The sequence below is a fragment of the Triplophysa dalaica genome, chromosome 17 (assembly GCF_015846415.1).
Source record: "Triplophysa dalaica isolate WHDGS20190420 chromosome 17, ASM1584641v1, whole genome shotgun sequence".
In the NCBI taxonomy this organism is placed as follows: domain Eukaryota; kingdom Metazoa; phylum Chordata; class Actinopteri; order Cypriniformes; family Nemacheilidae; genus Triplophysa; species Triplophysa dalaica.
The window spans coordinates 8930153-8937176 of NC_079558.1; the positions used below are offsets into that span (position 1 = coordinate 8930153).

General features: G+C 36.6%; 1 pseudogene; it reads left to right on the forward strand.

Annotated features, from left to right (window-relative positions):
• Nucleotides 1-1053: 1053 nt before the first annotated feature.
• On the forward strand, nt 1054-5579 carry LOC130439209 (uncharacterized; annotated as a pseudogene).
• Nucleotides 5580-7024: the final 1445 nt, after the last annotated feature.

The following is a 7024-nucleotide window of genomic DNA, read 5'->3' on the forward strand; positions in this document are numbered from 1 at the left end:
GACGAAAAAATACAAATGTACAGTATTTTGATCATTACATCATTTGGTCATGAGCCTGAGCCTGAACATACTGTTACTCATATAAACCTCCTAACACCATCAGATAAGATGTTATACAGTATAAGAAACGTCCTTAACCACACATAAAGAGTCTCCCTCCAAGTCCACTTCAGATCACATTTTGCATTATCTACTTTTCCATTAAAGTTTTCTCCTCCCCCTTAAGCCTCATTACTAAATGGTAGGCTTAGACAAAAAGCTTTACAAGAGTGAGCTGTGTTATAAATATAAACCTGCTCGTCCAGCCCTGATCAACACTATGAGGCGAGTCATTAATAAGGTAATGAAGCTTTTGAGAGAAATGGGCCAGGGCATTGATTCTGTGCAGGCTGAGAGACACAGCATATTCAATTCCATTTTACTATACTGCATACGAATATGTTTTCTCTGTAACTCATACCACATTATAGATTTTGTCATAAAAGAATGTCTTCCACGTATCACAGACCCCCATCCCTTTACATCCCCGAATACAGTATACACCACAGTCGGGCACCAAGAGGTGTGACTGAAATCTGAATGTTTCATGCTTCATGTTCGATTTCAAACTTTCGATTTGGGTGCTTTCAGCGTTGGGTTTCAGGAGAAGGACAAGAGATTGAATTTAAAAGACTGTGTGCATAGTTTATCTACCTAACTACTGCATTTCAGTCAATATGAGAATCATTTGCTTTCAAATGTCTCCTCTCAGATCGATGCCTTGTTCGCTTAATTTAGAAAAAATAGGGCGAATGGTTAAAATTAAGCACATTTGCAGCTTTGACACAACATGAATGATCAATATTCTGAGATGCAGTCAGGGAATATATATTAGTAAAGATCCAACCACACAGCAAAATTTCCGGTGTTGTTTTGAGTTGTTTTTTTTGTGTTACTTTACCAGAGTTAAAAAGTGTTGATTTAGGTGTTAATTTGAATGATAACAGCACTCACAGTGTAAATAAATGGTCAGATGCAGTGAAATTACAGTGAGTTGATGTTAAATTACACTTTAGCCGAGTACATCCAATTTCCGGTCATTGCGGATCACTTCCTTTTTGACTGATGGCGGACAACCACGAGGTGACGGCAGTGCAAAAATAGGTAGGCTATAATACATTTTTAATAACTTAATTCTTTGTTTTTGTATATTTCCTGTTCTCAACATTTCTTATGTACATTTTCAGCTCGCTATCGTTATTTTCAATCTGCAGACAACCGACCGAGAGCAGCGCTGCAAAGGTAAGAATAACGTTGTTTTAAAGAAAGTTTATCGTGATCAGTTTCCACATAACCTAGGGTTAGTAATATTTATACATTTTTAGTTGAAGATCATGCATTTATTTTTCTGTGATCAACGTAAACTTTTTAATGAAATGAGACGGAACCCGTTTTCGCCAGATCTCATGTGCGTTGCCATGGCCGAGAAAAGCATACGACTCATATTTTATAGTGTCGTGCAGTGTTTTCACAAATATCTATACTTATATATACCGAACTCCTTAAACACATGAGGCTTGTTTAAACGTCCACATAACGTGACTTTTATTGGTCCTAGTTAATGTTATTTACACGAATATCATCGGGTTGCCCGCCCCTTCCTCAACAGTGCTAATTTTAAAAGCTAATACAACAGGAAACAGCTTTGAAAAAGCGCACTGTAATTTTATATATTTCCTTGTTATGATATTTAACTCTTCGTGTGTTCTGACGAGCGCGCAGTTGATCTGCTAGCGCCAAGTTCTTCCGTTCACTTTAACGGTGTATCTGAGACCTTACATCTTAACAATTATGTGATCGTACAGGGTTGATACGACAGTGACCAACTTTTAAGGCATTTTTTGTGGTGCATTGGAGTAGACAGAACGCGTTTTTAAAAAAAAAACGATGGGCAGTATAATGTTCTTTATAAAGTTAACTCAGGCTTTTCCCTGCATAGGTAATTATATAATGACAAAACTTTGTGAGGGGTTTTATTATAAACGAACAAATGCTGTACTTTTATAAAGTATCATCTGTAACGTTAACTGCAGCTACTCAATTACGCCACTGCGGTGGCCCTCTTTCGTCATCATCACAGTGAGGCGCTGACAAAGCCGGAAGCTTTTTTGTCCCGTATTGTTTAAGACGGTGATTTAGTCTTGGAAATACATCTAAAAAATAGGGTAATCTTCGATGTCTTTTACGTTACGAAAATACAGCCGCAATAGCTGCCAAAAACGTGTAAAACAAGTTTACCCTTAACCTAAAACTAAAGCAACCATCCCGGTTAAAAATGATAAGCGTCTTTGCACTTCTCGTCTTTTGTTTTTCTCTCTTAGAAGTGGAATTTTATTTTAGTCTTGCTAACGTTTCCTTATGTTAATGAAATGTTGCTCAGCTACATGGTTTCCACATTGAGGTTAATAACATAATATTATTAAATTGTACATGTTTATTCTGTAAATGTAAGTGTTTTAAAAGCGATTGGTGGCGCCTTTTGCCAGTATTTACCATACTTTATTTACAATAAAAGTGAACTAACTTTATTAAACAGATTTGTTTTCTCTTTAACAGCTTTCGTCATGTTGGTCAAAGTTCAGTATCAAGGTGTGAAGAAATTTATAAAATTGCTTAATGATTTTACATTCCAAGATTTTCTCAGTGAAGGTAAGTTATTTGTAGGTTGTGCTTATGTTTAGAAATGTGCTTACTATAAACAGTCATATAGCAGCTTCATGATGTGATTAGCTGACATTAGATGTCCAGATTTGTCTCCTGCCATGATATTTTTTCATATTTATGTTCATGTGATAAAATTATGTTTCAGTTCAAATCAAATTTGGGCTTGCTACAACTGCAGTTCTTCAAGTCTTCGATGACACAGAGACCAGTGTGGAGGAGGACATCTTCCAAGAACTAATTGAAGCCAGTCCAAATTTATGCTTAACTATAAGATGTCTGGAAGAAATTTCTGCTGGCCTGCCTGAGGGTAAATATGACAATTCAGACAATATTTCAAGGACTTAAGTGTAGCAATAGTCATTTCTGAGTGAAATGTATTTGGGAAAGACAAACACATTTACTCTTGTTCATATAGTAGCTACTTATTGAAATTATCTTAAATAAGAAATGTAACATGATTAATCTTGAGGAAACAAGAAACAAAACTATAGAGACACAATGTAACATACGTGTGGTTTTCTTAATTATACCGTTGTTATTGTTTTTGGAAATTGGTTTAAACATGAAAATTGTTTTTTAATTTTTGTTTCAGTGATTTCGCCAACAAGATCCTCAACCCAAAGCACTTGCACTGATACTCTTTCAGTCTCTTCCACTGACTATGAGGAGAGAGAACCAACAGTGCACATTCAATCAGCAAGGGCCAGCAGTAAAGAAGCCTTGAATTCTGAAAAGGCAAAACAGGTATGTATTTCCAAATGGTAAATTTGCCATGTAATAATTGCTTTACTTGTCACTTAGTAGCGAACTTTACAGTGCTTAATATATGCTTAATCAGAATGTCCAAGATGCCCTAGAAAAACACTCTGGTGGTGAGGATGTGCTTACAGAATACCAGACAACAAAGACTTTAAAGCACAGTACCAGACGCCAACTTGTGAATATTGTTGTCAGTCACATGACTGAGACTTACGGGTAAGAATTCAGTGCACAGTTACACTACAAACAGCTGCCTATAAAGAAGCTGTCCATTCCATTTTTTCCAAAGAAGACTTTACATTTTGCTGTGCAATTTATATTTCTGTTTTTTAAATCAAATTTTAGGAGAATCCCCACCCGCAAACAGCATGAGACTTATGCCATGGGCATTGTTACTCTTTTTCCTGCCCTGAGAGATCCTTTTTCTGCAAAGGGATATGTAAGAACAATAGTTCTTAATTTGCATGTGCATGTATGCTATTTTATGTGCTATTGTATGCTATTGTATGTTATTAAATGAAACTGACTTCAGATCATATTTAGATGATTTCTCTTGTCTTTCTAACAGGAACATTTCTATGATCCAGTAAAGGGAACAGGGTTCATCTCCTGGCGCCTTAAAACTTTGTCAAGAAAGAACCCAAAACGTGTTTGCTCTGAGGTTTCTGAAACAGGAGGACCAAGTCGCAGAAGAAGGCTAGATATTGGACAACAGCTTGAAGGAGATGCATGCAGAGAGGCAATTTCCTTCCTTGTCCATACAGCTGATGAAGTTGAAGTTCTGCAAAAGATGAAGGAAACTTTCAAGCATAGACAAGAACTTGTACACAACCCTGGAAGATCAGCTGACATCCTTAAGATCTTTCCAAGATTTTCGGATGTGAAAGGATTGGTAAATATAGCATTACCAATATTAAAAATATAAGTTTGACTTAGATTTGCTGGTTTTATGTAATTTTTACAAAAGTAATGACTACTCAGATTTATCATTCTTACTTAACACATATATCTATCAGACATAGTCATAGAGAGTTAAAGTAATTTGTCTTGAATAATTAATGTCGCCAAATGTCCAATTGTGTTATTTGATTTCTTAATTTGTTAATTTCTTAAACTTCTCACATGCGAATACTTTTTTTTTTTGAGGTGAAGAATAATGTCTTGATCATATCATATATCTTGAAATGTCCTTCATCGATAGGTAAACCAGGACTTTTCTCTACTGTTCAATGCCGAAACATCCAACAAGCTGCTTGAGAGGTGGGAGACGGCATTCAAACATAAGGTCATCAATGAAGCCAAATCTCTTACTTCAACAGCAGAAATTCTGTGTCTTCTCAATGCAGCAGGGGGCCAAGGATCTGAAAATGGTTGGCATTATTTGTTAGAATGTTATTGTTTTTGATTTGATGATTTTTTTATGTATTAACATTATGCTATTTTATCCCCTCCCCTACAAACACTAAATCAGACTGGGACAGGGATATGTCATCTATCCTGCTACTGTTGCATCTCCTGCCACCTTCTCCAGGGAGGAAGAAGACTAAGATCAGTCCAACAGAGGCAGTTGATAGACTTGTGCATTTTCATAAGGTAAAATTTAAAATACTGTTGCAGCATCTTTGTGTGATCTCAGTGTGTAAGTCATCATGGTTGTAGATACTGCAGACCATTTAAATGTATGTTTTGGACATTCTGTTGGTCTACAGAGCTTGGATTGCTTGGATAGTTGTTTTCTGATGATGTAAGTCATATGTATCTTGGGTAGCCTTGGGTTGTCAGCACATTTTTGGGGTGAAATGTTGGGTGATCAAATGTTTACTTTTTACAATAAATTAAGGAGGTTTGAACTTTACACTGTTTTTTTATTAACAAAGTTTGTGAATCAGTGAGGTTTCTTTTTATTTTATTTAGTTAAAATACAATATTTGTCTTTTGTATTTTTCAGTCTTGCACCAGTATTGAAGGTCATCTCCGTGAAAGGGAGGGCTGCCAGCCATACCTACTTGGATTAGGAAGATTCAAGGGCAGAATCGAGAAATTCTACGTTGTTGTGGACAAGCAACTTATCCCTTGTGCTGGAACCAGCTCCTTGAGTGCTGTAGATGAACTTTTCAAAGTCCACTTTGTATTCAACTTGTCGTATGAGGAATCCCTTGTCAACATTTTTACCTTCTTGCAGACAACCATTTACAACATTGACGTTGGTGTTACAAGTGAGTCTCCCAGAGTAAAGGAACTACGTGCAAAGCTTTTAAACTAAATGTTAAAGTGTTTCTGTTGTCGAAGTTTGCATGCAAATAGCCATTCTTTGATATCTCATTTAAGAGTCACGCACAGTTTCTATCCTTCGTTAAAGTTTAAGCTGTTATGTGCACAAGATGGCTGTTGTAGACAGTTTTGTACTTATTCTGGTTTTCGAAAGCATCTTATCAGTGTTCATTTTGCTGATGCTAGTTCAGATTTTGAGTCATTCTCTGTTGAACAGACAGCTCAAAATGTTGGTATTAGCCAGTCAGGTTCTTTGGTTGTTAGAGAAAGTGATCCCCAAGTTGCTCCTATGGACTGTCTTGAGACAAATGTTACTCATTCAAGGAGAGACACTGAGAATATATGTGCCTCTGTTGTGGCCAAATTACAGTGCAGTGGAGTGGCCAGTAGCTTGGTATCATCTGTTGTTTCCGAGCTTGAGTAACTCACCACAGAACTGCATAACCAAATTCACCAAGAGCTAATGTCTGTCATTCCTCTCACTAATCCTGTTAGATCAGCAGTTGAAGATAGTTTAAGACAGTATGACAGCCCCTTTTGCTTGTTTAACACAGAAACTAAAAGAAATAAATATTTCATGGACAAATGGCATGTGGTTGAGCCAGTAGAAGTTATGCTTGGCATGAGGCATGACATTAGGAGAAACAAAATTACCGGATGTTATGATCAGGTCCCAGTAAAAGATACATTTGTGTATGTCCCAATATTGGAAACTTTAAAATTTATATGCCAAAATAAAGATGTATGTAGACTACTGACACAACATAGAGAAAGGCAGGAATCCCATTTTGAAGACTTTTGTGATGGAAGTTTCTTTAAGAATCATCCATTGTTTTCTAAATATCCCAGTGCTTTACAGATTCAAGTATATTTTGACGAGTTTGAAACGGCAAACCCTCTTGGCTCTAAACGTGGCATACACAAGGTTGGTGCTCTTTATTTTGTAGTGAGAAATCTACCTCCAAAATTTAATTCGGTGCTCATGAATATCCATTTAATAGCACTATTTCATGCTCAAGACCTAAAAAAGTATGGCTTTGATCCCATTTTGGACCCGTTGATTCATGACATAAAAGTTCTGGAGACAGATGGGATCGAACTACCCATATCCACAAGTAGAGTTTATGGGACAATATGTCAAATAGTTGGCGACAACTTGGGGATGCATTCGATCCTTGGTTTCACAGAATCGTTCAGTGGCAATTACTTCTGCCGTTTATGTTTGACAGAGAAAGTAGATGCCCAGTTTATTTACAATGAGGATGATGTAAGGGTAATTTTGCGTGATCGT